We start from the raw sequence: 17,001 nt of genomic DNA on the forward strand, positions 1-17,001 counted from the left end.
GTTTCCAGAGCGGCTTCTACTCCAGGGGCATTTCTGAGAGCACCCTCCCCAACCCCCCTTAATCAGAGCAGGGTGCTTGGGCTTCAGACAGAAGTGGTGGTGGCTGCAAAACAGGTGCAGATAGCATCAGCCTTGGCATCTTGCAGGGATCTCTGCATAATGGCCACAGTTGTTTATCTATAAAAATATAATGTATTGATTGATGTTTCATCAAGGACATAGGGGAAACTTATAGAGCCAAATTATGGGTCTATCCCTTAGTGACTCTGGGCAGACTCCTTCGTCTCTTTCAGGCTATGTTTTATCAAAAATGGAATGAGTGTCCCCAGAGGTATGATTTTAAGAAAGATTGAGATCACGTAAGTAAAAAATGTTTTGTAGATGTAAAGCCTTGTGCACGTGCCAGTAACTGTGGTTTGGATGATTTCTGGGCTGGTAGTTGTCATGGCTCTGCTCTGTGACTTAGAACACCCTTTCTCTTCCATCATCTGCAAAAAAGGGGTCATTAATAAGTGTCCTGTGTGCCTAGTAGCAGATTTTCCCAGTGTGTTCAGTGGATTGTTAGTTCTGAAAGCTGTTCCACCAGTAAAGGTTTCCCTGTTAGAGTAAGAATGGCAAATTGTGCAAGCTCTCTATTACCCTTTTGGCCAATTACAATCCATACTGGCAAATGAAAGGCTCTGAGAAGTCCTGCAATAAAAGACTCTTTAACTTTGTCCAACCCAGCATTTTTTTCTAGTTGCGGGCCCTTTTCAAGTTAGTAGGCTTGCTCTCCAAGGAAACAGTGCTTCAGGGGCTACCCATAGAGATGATGTAGTGTTGTACAGTTGCAACCAAGCTTTGAGAGCTAAATTCTAATTGGTCTGTTTTAATGGAGAGTAAGCAGAAGCCCAGAACAGTTAAGAGGCTCATCTGAGGTCACACAGCTAAACAGTGGCCCAAGATCACCCAGTAGTTAGTGGTAAAGCACGGACCGCAACATGACTCCCCATCCAGTGCTCTCACCTCACTGAATGACATCCAGAAGTTGAGAATTTTCATCTAGAACCAGTCTTGCTGCTTTGTATGGACACTTTGCAGAATGTGTTTAAAAAACATAAAGAGTCAAATGATTTATTGTTGAATGAATTAAGTGATGACCGGTTACCAACTCTGTGCCTTTCATTTTGAAGACTTTAGCATGTAAAGTTCAACCACATGTGGAGCCTGTGGTGAAGAGCTTGGTAATGGTACCACAGTCATCTCTCACACATGCACACATACACATGTGTGTGCACTCTTACACACTCAAACACCCACTTGTACACACAAGTTTGTTCCTACACGTGCACACACCCACAGCCCACTCCAACTCACTCACACACGCCATCCTGTACACTCATTCGCACACACAACCCTGCTCCTCTACACACACCCACTCCCATGCACTCTCAGTTATGCGATCCTGTATACTTGTTCATACTCACACATCTGCTCCTACGCACACTCTCACACACACACATTCATCCCATTGTGTTCTAGGCTGCAGCTATGAGGTAGTTGTGGCAATGGGGATGTCCCCTTGTCCCCGTGTCCCCAGAGCTGGTGAGGGGGTGCCTGGCACTAGCTCCCCAAGATGAGTACTGAGCATGTGGGAGTGCTTTGCAGGGCCAACCCAATGCCGCATTTCCTCCATGTCTCCCAGTTTTTTCCATTTTCTGCCATATTTGTGGATATTGGCCAACTATTGCTTGGTTGCATGTGATGGGACAGCCACAGCTCTGGCTTCTCCTGTGCTGTTTGCTTTAATCAATGTCAAAGCACTGTGAGGGCAAGGACCGCAGCATCTAGCAGAGAGCCTGGCATAGAGGAGAGGGTCAATAGCATTTATTGAATGAGTGTCTGCCAGATGCTAGGATGGCCATGACCCAGGCCAACATCCAGGGGGACTTGATGAACATGTTTGCTGAGTGCCTGCTGGGCCCTGGGCACCATTCTAGGGACTACAGCAGTGAAAACTGTTTAATCCCTTCTTTCAGGGAGTTTGCATTCCAGTGGGAAGAGAAATAATGAATATTAATGGATCAGATGAAGCTAAGTCGTCATATACACTCTGAAGAAACTCAAACAAAGCTATGTGATGGAGAATGCCAGGGAGGAATGGGAGAAGCTACACGTGGGGGCCCAGAGAGTTCTCTGAGGAGCTGACATTTATCTTGAGATCTGAGTAATGAAGAAGTGACAGCCTTGCAAAGCTTTGGGGAAAGAATATTTGCCATAGAAGAACAGCAGGTACAAAGGCCCTGTAGCAGAAAGGAGCTGGGCTAGGGACCAGGAAGAGGCCATACTTGCAGTTCGCTGCTGATATTCTTGCCAGCACCCTTTGGAGGGGGTAACTGCTGGTGTTTGATCTGAGACCTACTTATCTTCCTGGTTCAATCACTAAAGCCCAACAGTGCATCCTGGGCTTTGTGGGGCGGGGCTGCCCTCTAGATCTGTCCATCCCCAACCTCTGTAAATGAGGAAAAGGTCAGACTTCTAAGGACCGTCTTAGCTCTACCGTTATAGAATTCAATGCTCTGTTTGCAGGAGGTTTGCAGGAGACAATTCAGGTGGTCCATCTGGAAGGATTGTGAATTAGTTGTGCTGCTTCCATTATTAATAACCATGATGTCATACATCTGTGCGGTTCCTGATCGGCTGCAGAGCACTCTCCCTTATTATCCTGTTCACTCTGTGGACTAATCTGCCAAGCAGGGGATGGGATGGAAAGAGCGCAGACACTGCCACACACTGCCGCAGGCTCACCCAGGCCACTTCACCCCCTTGAGCCCCTGCTTCCTCCGCTGCAGAGCAGGATGACAGGAGAACCTGCCTCCCGAGGCTCTTGGGGGGGTGAAGTGAGAACATGCACTTCAAGGCCCGGGGGTGTAGCAGGCACTTGGTAACTGCTGGTTCCTGTTTTACAGATGAGGAACTCAGAGCTAAGAGGGATCATGACTTTTTTTGTCTGCTTCTGTGTCCCTAGTCTTCCCAGCCCAGGGCTCTGGGTCCATAGTGGGCTTTTAATAACTATTAGGTTGAGTTGAGTTGCCTGTGGTCAAATAACTGGTTTGAGCTAGGACTCAAACCCAGGACTTTGGGCTCCAAAGTCCTTTCTATAAACATCACGCTGTTTGGGAATAATTGCCATTAACAAAGACAAACCTTCACGTGCATTTGTGGATGAGTTATTGTTGCTTGGCTGAGAATCTTAGAATTGGAAGATCTCAGCAGTTTTGAGGTGTGATATTCTTTGTAAACCAATTAACAGATTTCTTAAGAAACATTTTCGAACCTTCCAGAAGAGGGTGTAGTTGTGAGAAAATGGTCTGAGAATTGAGAGCAGTGGTTCTTAACCAGGGGTGCCAGGTGCTGTCACCTGAGGGCTTTGAACAGAAGAGCTCCAAGTTCCACCCTGATTGTCTGATCAGAGAGTCTGGGGACAGCATGTGGGCATGTGGAGAAGTGCCCTGGTGCTAGATGTTCTGCCTGGGATGAGAAGCCCAGCCAGCAGGAGGCCCAGGAAGTCAGGCAGGCCTTCCATCTGCCTCCCATTTCCATCTGTCCTTGGCTGTGGCTCCGACCCCCTTGTCCCAGACCTGCAAAGGCCACATGGTAGGAGCATGAGCGATGGCGTCCCACAGACCGGAGTTTATATCTCCTGCTTTCTAGCCCTGTGCCTTTCCTATTTGCTTTGCCTCTCCTAAACCTCAGCTTCCTGATCTGTGATGTGGGAATGCTCACACTTACCTACAGGGTGACAGATGTCTCATTAGATACCTGTCCCTGGCACTTAGTAGGTGAACCGTAAACAATAACTAGTTTCAGTTGTTAGGATGAAAAATTACTGAGAATAATAAAAACTGCAGTATTTGTGAATGAATCAGCTGCTCCTAAAGGGGGCAACAAAGTAGACCAATTTGCCCCAAACACCAGCCTTTGGGAGGAAGGTACATTCCATGCCATAAGCATCAGTCTTTGGGTGAAAGAATTACCAGCTCCGCCATCTTCCTAAACCTCTTCATTGCATAACCATTGCTCCATGGAGAGCTGAGGGCTGAATGGGGACCAGGGCCAGCATCACTTCCCATGCTTCTGACAGATCGATGGGCTCAGAGACGAGGATGTGAGCTTTGGATATCAGTGTGAGTTTAGGCTTGTGCTCACCTGCATCAGCCTGGTCTCTTGCTCCTGAGGCTACCATGTGGGTCAATTGGGGTGTAAACACCCAGCTTGTGGGAGTGTCGGGAGGTTGTGCTTCTCACCTCACTTTGTCATTTATTCATTTATTCAATAGTGGATTGGTCTTTCTGGAGGCTCAGCTCTGGGCTAAGCACTAGGAGAGAGTCTGCGTCCCCAAGAAGCTCAGAGTTAAGCAAATCTACCACCCACAAGCCACATGGCCATGTGCAAGTTGTATTTCCTCTCCAGATCTCAGTTTCCTCATCTCTAGAATGGGATCATTCTGGTTACTTCCCCAGAGGAATATTTTGTTGTTTTTAGGGACCCAGCCCAACAGGCTCTGGAGTGCTCTCTAGGCCTTAGTGCCTCTGATGGAGTGGTCGGGCAGAGAGAACAAGGGCTTCCTTACCAGGAGGAACTTGACTCTGATGCTGGTCCTGCCCTTTTCTCACTGTGTAATTTGCTGCATTTTTAAGTTCTCTGCATTTCATTTTCTTCATTTATAAAATGTAGTTATAATGCCTTCATTGCAGGGCACTGTGAGTGTTAGTTGAGATGATCATATAAAGTACCTGGCTCTGAACAAATGCAACCCCGGTTTCCTTTCTGTCTGGCTCTTAACTCTGCTGCCTGGTGCATTGCTGCTTTGGAGAGTCATCTCAGCCCATCAGTGCCCAAGTTCAAATACCCAGGAATGGTCAGGGGTGGGCAGACAATCAGATTAGAGCTCCAGGTAATAAGCACGTACGTGTCCCTTGGTGAAAGGCGGGCATGGGGAGATGGTTCCAGCCCACAAAGGAATCGGGGCCAGGGTATGGAGCTGGGAGTCCTGGGTTCTGTTCCTGGAACTGCCACTAACTACTGTGTGTCATTTGCCAGTTCCCTCCCCTGTCTGAACCACAATGTCCTCAGCTACAGGCTGGCCTGAGGGATCCCCTGGGTTTCTTCCTGCTCTGAGAAGTCCATGGGCCTTTGATGTGCAAGTGCTGAGTGAATACAGTAAGGAAGTGAACTGGCTGCGTGTGGGGCTGTGGGGATTTTACCAGCTTTTTCTAGCCTGGACTCTGTTGGAATTGATTGTGTGAGGAGGCCAGCAGACAGGCTCTGGACAAGGAAGAGACTGTGGTTTCTAATTGGCAGAGCCACTCATGGGAGAGGAGGCAGGCAAAGAAACGTTCATGACGTTAAATTAAATTAAAAGAAAGGCATTACCCTATTTTTTTTCTTAAAGAAGACCCAAAGGGCTCTGAGCCACCTGCTTCCCAAATAGCTTTGCTCTGATTTGAATTCAACAGTATGTTTGGGTGTAAAGAGTTGTTTTCAAGTTACCAGGGTGGAAGCAAGAGATTACAGAGTAAAACCAAGCATATAGTCATTCATTTAGCAGACATCTGTTGAGCCCTCAGTATATGTCAGGGCTGCTCTAGGCACTGGGGTACAGCACTGACTAAAACAGACCACAATTGGGGCTCTCAGGGAGCTCATAAACTAGTGGAGGGAGGCCAATCGTGAACAAAGGAACACGGCAATAGGGAATGTGTCAGATGGGGTCAGTGCCATGGAGAAGCATGAAGCAGGGTGGGAAGTTAGAGAATGCCATGGGGAGGGATTCAGGGGCTCTTTTCTCTCTCTCCCCCTCTCTCTTTTTTTTTTTTTTTTTTTTTTTTGAGATGGAGTGTCACTCTGTCACTCAGGCTGGAGTGCAATGGCACAATCTCTTCTCACTACAACCTTCGCCTCCTGGGTTCAAGCAATTCTGTCACCTCAGCGTCCCAAGTAGCTGGGATTACAGGTGCCCGCCACCACACCTGGCTAATTTTTGTACGTTTAGTAGAGACAGGGTTTCCCCATGTTGGCCAGGCTGGTCTTGAACTTCTGACCTCAAGTAATCTGCCCACCTCGGCCTCCCAAAGTGCTGGGATTATGGGCATGAGCCACCGCGCCCGGCCTCAGAGGCTCTTTGCTGTAGGATGGTCAGAGAAGGTATCACTGATATGGTGACCCATGAATGGAGCCATAAAGGAAGAGTAGAACTGAACAGACTAAGGAAAATTTCCTTTCTCTATGGGGCACGTGGAGGTCTATGGAAACATCTCATTTGAAGCTGGAAGGGTCGGCTCGGTCAGACAGCTCAGACTCTGGGCTGTCCTGCTTTGGAAACAGTGTATCAAATATGCTTAATGATAATCGTTACAGCAACTTTAATAATAATAATAGTGAGCTGCATGGGACAGGGCTTTAAGCCTTCAAAATGTCTTTCCATGTAGACTGTCTCATTCAGCTCTCTCACAAGCTAGAAGGTATTATCTCCAGACCGCAGTTGAGGAACCTGAGAACTATAGATGTGGGGTGACAAGCCCAGGACTGTATCAGAAATGAGGGGCAGAATGGACACTCAAACCCAAACTTGCTGCCCACTGGACACTGTGTTTCTCCCTGCAGGGCAGCTGGGATCCACCTTAGTACCCAGCATACCTCCCTGCGTGCAGTAGAGAATGGTATCTATTTCTTGAAAACAATAATAAATCCACAGATGAAGGAGGCATGACAACTTAATACCGTGTTGTATACTGGAATGGATGCTGGAACAGAAAAAGGGCATTAGTGGAAAAACTGGTGAAATAGTTACTAGTAATGTACCAATGTTAATGTCTTAGTTCTGACAAATATACCTTGTTATGTAAGATGTTCGCATGGAAGGAAACTGAGTAGAAGCTATATGGGGTCTCTGTTCTATCTTTGCAACTTTTGTGTCAATCTAAAACTATTCCAAAAATGAACATTTTATTTAAAAATAAATGAATGAATCCATATACACTTCCACTAGCTGTCCTCCTAAGGGTTGCTTAGGAAAGCCCTAAAGAGTCATTAAGTAATTAAATCTCTGCTACTGGTCATCCTAAGCATACTATCCCGAGTTGCCTGTGTGAGAAGGAGCAAAATTATAAACCAGTGCCTGTAACAACACTGGCAGAGGAATTTTCTATTGGAGATTCCTTCCCCAGGGACTGCCCCCAAGTGAATTTCATGTATACCGTATAACTTACATTTTAACCTATGCCAAGTATGCCCTTTGTATTCGGTGAAAGTTCACCAACTTAATTTCACTTGATGCTATAACAGACAGAAACACAGTTTTACTTGTAGAGCTATATCAAGTGACTATATATCTATATAATGAATTGCGGTGATGATGGCTGGGAAGGAGTAGGTGCAAGGAGAACAGAGTCAGAAGAGTCAGAGGGCTGGAAAGGCCTCTAAGGTAATCTGGTTTTTGTTTTTGTTTTTTGTTTTTTTGCAGTAGAAAACATTTAGGCCTAGGGAGAGGTGTCTCATGGAGCGGATGAAAGAGAACAGGGGCCAGGGGATTTTGAGGCTTAGTGCCTCATTCTCCATTCACAGAACAAGTGAGTTGGCTTAGGTGAGTCTCTGGGGACCCTTGGGCTGAAAGCCACTGAGCAAGGGATTGATCCAGGCCCACCCTTCAACTGCTGAGCCACACAGCTTAGCCTGTGCAGGACACCTGGCCTCCTAACGGTTTCTTGCCTTGGCATGCGAACATTTGGTGTCGCCCTGAAATCTAGGAGAGGCACCAGATGCCCAGGTGGGCAGGAAACCATCATCATCATGGGTTGATTAGAACCCATCTGTTTTTTAAAAGGGTAGGATATCTGGGCTCTTTATTTTAAGCAAGCTCTGATCTTATGAAATAAAGAAGTCCAGCTTTTCCCGTGGTGTGTTTGTAGACCACAAGTGCCATGGGGTGTAAAGATGTGTTACAGGGAGAAAATGAAAGTCCAATGGCCAAGTACATTTGGGAAACGTTAAAGACCCTTATCCTGCAGGAGTTCTCAGTCTTTAATATGCAGAAGTGCATTGGGTATCTGCAAAATAGTATGTGTGTGTGAGGGTTGTGAATGTGAGTGTGTGTGTAGAGGTGGGTACTGTGTGCAGCTTTTTAAGATTAATTGATCAGAGAACAAATGTATATATATGTTATATATATGTTATATACATACACACACACACACACACACACACACACATTTAGACACATACAGAATAGCTGGAGAAGAGTTCCACAGAAAAACATTTTGGGAAATGCTAAGGTTATCTGAGGTCAAAGCTAAAAAAATTAAAGTGAATAAACAGTGACTCAAAACTTATTTCTGCATGTTAGTTTCAGCATGTCAGTTTCTCACATTTTTTCCCACTTTGTTAGCTTAATTTCTTTTTTCCTCAGAAGAAAAATGGCATGCAAATGATCCTTTTCCCTTCCCTACGTGCGGTGCTCATGGGAGGCAGAAGTATTGTGTGTGCTCATTGAGACGAGGGTAACCAAGCTCATGTGACAAATCAGTGGTGGGTTTGTAACCCAGAAACCCACATGTGACATTGGTGTTTAGGAGCTAAAAAAGAACCTTATTTTAAAATGCCACTAAAGACCAAAAACCCTTTTGTCATGCATAGCTTTCACACATAGAGTTGCCAGCACCTGCATATACACAGGTGTGTTTGTTACCCCGCAGGGCAGGCTTCTTTATTGGTCAGTGTGCCTGGTCAGTGGAAATGGCCGGTGAGGTGGGGACACCCTCTGATTTGATGATGATTTCTCACTAGGCCGATTTTCACCTGACTCCTTGTCCCAGCTTTTCACCCCTCCACGTTGCTCGTAGGGTGAGTCCTGTAGACTGCCTGGCCTGCTCTTTAAAACTCTTCCCATCCTGGGCCCTGCCTCAGCCTCCACTTTCCCTGATCCTCTGCCCCATGTGTAAATCCTGCCCCAAGCCAAATCCTTCTCCTCACTCCTCCAGGCATGTCAGGGTGAGGAGCCAATTCCATGCTGTGATTGCCTCTCATTGGAAACTGGACTTCAGTTTCTTACCTGGCATATGAGAATAATACTCTTTTAAAGGCTCTGCAAATAAAGCAAAGGATAAATAACAGAGAGGGAAATTTTAAGGGAGAATTTTCTTTCTCTGTGGATTAGATGGCAAGGGACATGTGGGAAGGCTTCAGAAAGAACTAATTGGTGATGAAGTGGTTGGCTTAGCTAGTCCTTCAGACTCTGGCGTGTTCTTATCTGACCTGTGTGACCTCAAACAAGTTACTTGACATCTCTGAGCCTCCCTTTCCTTGGCTATAAACATGGACTGCTGTGACCACCTCTCGGGGCTTTGAGTCAATGCTGTGAAGTTTGTCAGGAACCCAGAAGAGTGCCAGGTGCATAGAAAGCTATGTATTAGTTATTATTTAAAGAATTATTAGTTAGAAAATTATTGTTCTATCAACTAACTAAAAACATAGTCAAGTTTTAAAAAATGTGCAAAAGATAAACAGATAGTACACAGATATAAAAATGGCCCATAAATATATGACTAATGCTCTAGCCACTAAAAAAAACCAAAGATTGTAAATTAAAAATGAGATTGTTACTGCCTAGAGGTGGCAAAATGTAAAAAAATTAAAAAAAAAATAGAGAAGATCTAGTACTGGCAAGGGCCAAAGGGTCTTGAGAATCTAAATTGGTATCAATGAAAATTATAAATGCAGATTCAGTCATCCCTTGGTATCCATGAGGAATTGGTTCCAGGATGCCCTGAGGGTGCCAAAATCCACAGCTACTCAAGTCCTTTATATAAAATGGTGTAGTGTTTGCACATAACCTACACACATCCTCCTGTATATGTAAGTCATCTCTAGATTATTTATGATACCTAATACATTGCCTACATATCACTTCATTTATGTGGATCACATAGTCCTTGGCACACAACAAATTCAAGTTTGGCTTTTTGGAACTTTGTGGATTTTTTTTTTTTTTTTTTTTTTTTTTTTTTTGAGATGGAGTTTCGCTCTTGTTGCCCAGGCCGGAGTGCAATGGTGCTATCTCGGGTCACTGCAACTTCCACCTCCCAAGTTCAAGCGATTCTCCTGCCTCAGCCTCCCAAGTAGCTGGGATTACAAGCGTGCGCCACCATGCCCAGCTAATTTCTTGTATTTTTAGTAGAGACGGGGCTTCACCGTGTTGGCCAGGCTGGTCTCAAACTCCTAAACTCAAGAGATCTGCCTGCCTTGGCCTCCCAAAGTGCTGGGATTACAGGTATGAGCTACTGCGCCCGGCTGGAATTTTTGTTCCAACTATTTTTGATCCTCGATTGGTTGAATCCATGGATGTGGAACCCACAGATAGAGCTGACTGTACCCACTTTGGTCCAGTAATTCCCTGGCTATAGAAAAATATGTACTCAAAAATATATGTGTACAAAGGTACTCCCTTGTAGCATTGTTTGAAATAGAGAGAAATTGGAAATGACCTCAGTGTCCAGCAGAGACAATGCTTAAAAAATTTATGGTGCATTTGTGCCAGAGAATACTTTGTGGCCATTTCAAAAGAAAGAAATGATCCTTCAGGTCTTAACGTGGGAGGATATTCAGAATGTATTCTTAACTGGAAAAAGGTTTCTGTGTAATATGTTTAGGACAATCTCATTTTTATACAGGAAAAGTTAAACAGTTAAGTCTGTGTGTGCACATGTAGAAATGTTTCTGCGCTCAGAGAAACAGCCTGGGAACATGCCCAGTGAACTATGCTTGGTGGTGTCATCTGGGAAATAGGCTTTGAGAGGATGAAGCAGGACTTGTCTACTTCTTACTTTAAATATCTCTTTATATATATTAAAAAAAAACCCAGAAAACAGAAAAGAAACCCCAAGAAAATAAAGAGAAAAGAAGACTCTTTACATTACAGGATTATTGTGATGATTAGATGAGATCATAATACTTGACAAATATTTAACACAGTGCCTGACACTTAGCAAGCGCCCAGGAAATGCTTCTAGCCTCTTCTTCCTTCCTCAGAGTCTGTACCTCCCCTGCCCCCGCCATGCCCATGCCAGTGTTTTTCCCTGACTGTGAGATCAGTAAGCACGCAATGGTGCTTCAGCAGTGTCAACACATGCCACTGCTCTGTCACCGCCCACGTGTCTGCCCTTGTGGGGCCGCCAGTCTAAAGGACCCACCCCTCCCATTCCCTAGCAGTCCCTCGGGTCCTTTCTTCTTGACCCTCTTTTGAAGAGCTGCCTTAACCGGGTGCTGCCCAGCCACACCTCCTGGCTCCCAGAAGGAGCCTCTAGCCACCTTGCAGTGTGGGGCTGCCTCTGTCACCACCACATTCCAAGGGTGAATCTTAAGGATTTGGGTCATTTCTGCTTGCCGGTTTGTTTCTTTTCCGTTTCCGTTCCCAGCCAGGCTTTCCCACCCCCGGGGATGTGGGCTTTCCTGACTCCCTTCCCCCATGAGCTTCCACCTGGCCCTGATGAATTCCATCATGCCTGCTTAAAATCATTTTACTTGCAATTTGCTAATTTAATTCTAGTCTTACAGAATTTTGGCAACCCTGCCAAATTGGGTGCCAGATGCAGATTTAATGAGCATATTTTCAGTTATTTCTTTCCTGTCTTCATGAAGATGCTGAAGAGAACAGGGTCTGGAACTCATCCCCAGGGGACTCCGTCTCCAGAGCACCCCTCCCCGCATTTGATCCTGAGCCACTGGGCATGACCCTCCAGCCAGGTCTCTCCCCATCTAACGGGAGGAGCTCTTTGGAGAAGGAAGCTATTATTGCATCATCTCCTAGTCTTAGAAGCCCCAACCCAATTCCCATCATTTAGATTTCATAGGAAATTTATTTGGGGAAAATTACTTATTTCCTTCGGCCCATGTCTCCCAGCAGCCATATGCAGCTCAACAGATGTTCAAGGATTCGTGTATTTAACAAACACATATTGAGCCCTTTTTAGAGGGATTTCTTGCAGTGTGGCCTGTTGACTAACTGCAACAGAATCATGGTGGGGAATGAGGGGATTGGGGAAATACAGATTCCTGGGCCCTGCCCCACAGCTGTAGAATCAGACAGTGGGAGAAGGTGGAGCCTGGGATTCTGCAACCCAGAGGATTCTTATGCCTCCAGCGTTTCCACATGTGTTACCTCATTTCAATTCATACCAACCCCTTATGGGAGACATTTTTATCTCCCAGAGTAAGACTCAGTGAAGTCAAGTGGGAGGCTCCGGCCACAAAGTGATGAGCATCAGAACTGGGACTCTACTTGAGGCTTTTGAGTCTAAATATAGAACTCTTTCCATCTTCCTGTAGAAGTGGCTCAGGGCCCAGCTCTGTTACCCATGATCCTAATATTATATGATCCAAAGCAGGTCTATGCCTTCTCGAATAAATCCACACAGGCTCTGCTGTGCAGACAAGGATGCAGAGGCTCTGACCACTTGAGCTACCAAGCCATCAACTATGCAGCACTGTTAAAGCAGGATCCAGGACCCATACCACATTGGACTCTAAATTCTGTGCCAAGCAGTGCCAAGGGCTAAGTGGAGCATACGATGTCCTCTCCATCAAGGAATGGGTGGGAGAAACAAGTGGAGTTCACTGGCTTCAGTGGCAGAGGCCATGACTTTGGGCAAGTCACTTCCACTTCCATGCCTTGGTCTTGTCATTGGTACAAGGATGGGGTTGGCCTACAGTCCATGACCTCCGAACTTTTAAATTCATGTAACCCCCCTCCATATCCTCCCAACTTTTTGAAAACCCAAAAAAATCTTAGGTCAAATCCCAATGCATGCAAAGAGACAAAAATTGGAGACACCTTGAGCTGCTCAGGGCTTTCTAGGAGGCAAATTGGACACATTTCGTTTAGCATTTGCCATTGATCATCTCTGTGTCTCCTCCCCTGGCCCCCCAAGTGGGACATGGTGGCTGCAGTCTCAGGCTTTGGAGTCTGGCACACAGAGGTCCAGTCTGGGCCCTGCCACCTTCTGGCTGTGTGACCTTGGGCAAGTCAGTTGCGTCTCTGTAAGATGGTGGTGATGATGGTTGAGTGGAGGTGAGGGATGAAATGTGCCAATGCATGCCCATTTAATACTTTGCTCAGTGCCCAGCACGTAGGAGGTGCATTAACTCCATTTTCCTTTGTCGGACTAGGATGAAAGACATGAGAAATTAAACAGTCGTGGAGGACATTTCCCAGGGCCATAGAGACACAATGCCATATGAGGGAGTGGTATGGATGGTGAGGCCCGGGCATTCGTTGGTCTATATATTTCAGCAAATGTTTCAGCCCCTGCAGTGGGTGAGATCTTGTTCTAAGGAAAAAACCTGTAGAAAGAGGGGCTTTTGGAGAAGGTAGGGTTTGAGCCCAGCTTCCCAGATAGGGCTCCTGGTGCAGGGAGACTGAGCAGGCTGGCAAGGCTCACCAGTAGCAAGGACTGGGCTGGGGGCTGGCGGGGCTTGTGAGAGTGGGTCCCAGGCCCACCAGGCAGGGCCTCACCAGGCAGGGGCCTCCCAGAGGCCCAAGGAGGGGGCCAGATCAGAACATCCCATGGGCTTCTGGCCCAAGAGACCAAGAGTGTTCTGCGGATCCCAGTGTTTGGTGGCAAGAGATCCAAGAAGGAGCGATTGGGACTTTGTAGGGACTTGTGGCTCAGAGGCAGTGAGGCTGAGGAGAGGAGACTCCAAGCTCACCACAGTGGCGTGGAAATGAGATGACCAGGCCCAGCCCCACAGTCAGATCCCTATGTTCCCCCTGCTGGAGCCAGGCTGCAGGAGGAGTGTTCCCCAAGGCCTCAGCGTGCCCTGGAAGGGCCTCCAACTTAGAACCCACTGGAACCTCCCATACTATGATGGGGAGAGTGGAGAAGGAGAGAGCAAAGTACCAAGGGAAGGGGAGGCTTTCCATGTCAGTGGGGTTATTTCTGGCTCTGCTCCTGCTCTTGCAGTCACTGTGGAAACAGCTTGTGCCCGGTTCAGCGTGGAAACATGACAAAGTTTTCAATGGTGATGTGTGCTAAGCAGGCAGCCAGGAGGGTGAGTGTGTGTCTGCCTGCCTCCCTCTCCTGCCCACACCATCCACCCCATCTCTCTCATCCTGGGCCACCTTCCTTCCAAAACCCCATTTGGAGGAGATGTGCCTCACACACATCTGTGAAAGGCAGAATAATGCCCCACTCAAAGGTGTGTGCATCCTAATTCTCGAAGTCTATGAGTATGGTGGGTTCCAGGGCAAAGGGGAGGGAAGGTAGCAGATGGAATTAAGATTGACAATCAGCTGGCTTTAGAATAGGGTGATTGTCCTGGATTACCCACAAGGTCCCGGTGGAATCTCAAGGGCCTTTAAGTGTGGTAAACAGAGGCAGAAGAGTCAGTGCCAGGGGGATGCAGTGTGAGAAAGACTTGACCTGGCCATTGATGTCTTTGAGGAGGCCATGAGCCAAAGAAGGAGTACAGCTTCTAGAAGCTGGAAAAGGAGGAAACAGATTCTTCCCTGGAGCCTCCAGAAAGCAATGCAGCCCTGTCAACACCTGGATTTTAGCCCAGTGAGACCCATTTTGGATGTGTGACCTCCACACCTCTCAGATAATAAGTTTGTGTTGTTTTAAGCCATTAAGTTAGGCTTAAATTGGTGATAATTTGTTACAGAAGCCTTACAAAACTAATGTATGCAGTACAACAGGGAGGCTGAGGCCATGATGGGGAAGAGGTCCTTGGAGTGCCCTGGAGGCAGAGGACTCTGTAGTCGTGCTCTTCTGTTTTATCTCCATCTGAGCTTTGCCTTGTGCCTCACCCTCATGGGTCCCCATTGGCCAGACCACTCTGCAAGTAAGAAAGTGGTCGTAGACCCTTGAACATGGTCTCCTGCAGGCACACTGTGCAGACATCATCTCTTCTGCCAGGAATGCCACCCCATCCTTCTCCATAAGCCCTCCTGTTTCTCAAGGCTCCTGTCCCATCTCCTGCAAGGAACATCTCCTTCCTCTGCTACTGTGTGTGCCTCTGCCGGCTGAAACTGGTTGTGCCCCGCACTCATGGGAGCCAGGCTGTGTCCGCATGCTGAAGGGTCTGGATCTGAACACAGGGTGCCTGGGGTTTGCCCCTGGCCCTGACACTTGGTAACTTGGATCTTGAGCCAACCCTTCCCTCCTTCCTTCTCCATAGGCTGGAGGTTAAACAAGGCTGATGAAGAAGGCCTTTGAAGACACTGCTCTCCTGGGGAAGTACTGCTGTCTGTTATTTTTCTCTCCCAGAGATACAGCCCAGGAGTGAAAACTCCTCTCCCAACCGTGGCGTCCCCTGAATGCTGCCTGGAAGCCCCCCTCTCCTTACTTCACCGAGCATCTCCCATAAGCCCAGGTCTGGACAAAACCAGGAAAATGTAGAAAACCAGGGTAAGGTCATGATGGGTGAGGTGAGCAAGGTGCCCGGGGTGCAAAATTTAAGGAGGTGCTTTTCCTCGGGGTCGTGCAAATGTGGCATGGAGAGTAAACCCCACACTATTTTATAGATGAAGGAACAGACCTAGAAAGGGAAGTGCCTTGCTCAGGGGCACACATTGGTAGAGCTGGGGCCACAACAGAGGCCTGTCACCTTCAGTTGCAGGGCAGGTTCACTCTCTTTCAAACTGAATGCATGAACGAATGGTTGGTTGGGTTCATTAGCCCAGCATGTATTTACTGAGCACCTATTCTCTGTTAATACTGTGCTGGAGGCTGGGCTACAGCTTGAGAACAAGACAAACAGGGCCTGGTGCTCTCCTGAGGATTTATATTCTGTGAAGGCAGAATAAGTAATTATGCAATTAGTTTTTTAATTACAGTGGTGATACATGCTATGCAGGGGATGGCCAGAAGCCATAGGTTGTGAATGCTTGTGCAGGCTGTGCACTGCACAGGTGCATGTGGAGGACCTACTGTGGAGACTCTGTTAAGGAGTTCCCAGTAAAATATGGAAGGCAGGATCAATATGTTCTTAAAGTAACAGTACAAGACCATGAGCAATAAGAGGGAGAGCCAGGTTGGAAGAAGGGCCTAGAATTGCAACCCTACTTCCTTCTCTTCTAGGGCCCTAGGCCCTCATCTTCTCTCCCTCCCTGTGTGGCGGTCAGATCACACGCGGTCATCCCTCCCTTGGGAGTCTCAGAGAAGGAGCCCTGCAGCCAGCAGGGCCTGGGAGTCCAAGAGGAACGAGGCATTGCCCTGTCTTGTGCGGCAGAGCTTCTGCTGCCCTGGATTCGATTCAAGGGCCTGGAGGCCTGGGATAGCAGCAGGGGCTGGAGTCTTCAAAACCAAGGATTCTCTGCCTGGACAAAGCATAGTTCTCAGTATTGCCTGTTCTCTGGAATGTTGGGTCTGGGTGGAGCCTGGCTTCTAGGAATTAGGCATCCCACCAGCTCACTGTGAAGCTTTAGGTACCCATGCCTCAGAGTGTTTCTGCATGCATGAAGAAAGCTTGTATAAAAATACAGGGAGATATGTGCTATTGTTTTATTAAAGTATCTTGCCTGCCTGTTGGGTGAGGCCAGCTCCTAGGCCAACCACCTGGGCCAGCTGTGGTATAATATCCTGGGAGCCAGTTCCTCTTCTCCCTCTTGCTTGCTGTGGGACTTTGGATAATCCTCACCTCCCTGAGCCTCACTCTGCAAAATGAGAATGATAAAGGCCTAGCTTACCCAATTGTTAACATCCAAAAAAAAAAAAGAACGGATATGCAAGTGTGCTTTAAATCCCTGGGTTATATGGGCATGAAGATTGCCACCAAATGGAGACGTTCCTTCAGTAATCAAAAGGGGATCTGACTTATATTCTGAGAGTTAGAGGCCATCCTGGCTTTCAGGAGCAGCAGAGAAAGACACATCGTTCTCTCTGTTTGTTTCCTTTAATTAGAAAGAATTATTCTGGCTGGTAAAGAAATCAACCTCCTGACAGGGAGTTAAACAGAAGGGGTCCTTAG

The 17,001-nt window shown here is 47.1% G+C and overlaps 1 protein-coding gene across 3 annotated transcripts in view; it reads left to right on the top strand.

The window, feature by feature from the left end:
• The window catches only part of HIVEP3 (HIVEP zinc finger 3), a 528,576-nt gene that overhangs the window by 373,960 nt on the left and 137,615 nt on the right, over positions 1–17,001 (top strand). The window lies entirely within an intron of this gene.

Source organism: Gorilla gorilla, chromosome 1 (assembly GCF_029281585.2).
Source record: "Gorilla gorilla gorilla isolate KB3781 chromosome 1, NHGRI_mGorGor1-v2.1_pri, whole genome shotgun sequence".
NCBI lineage: Eukaryota > Metazoa > Chordata > Mammalia > Primates > Hominidae > Gorilla > Gorilla gorilla.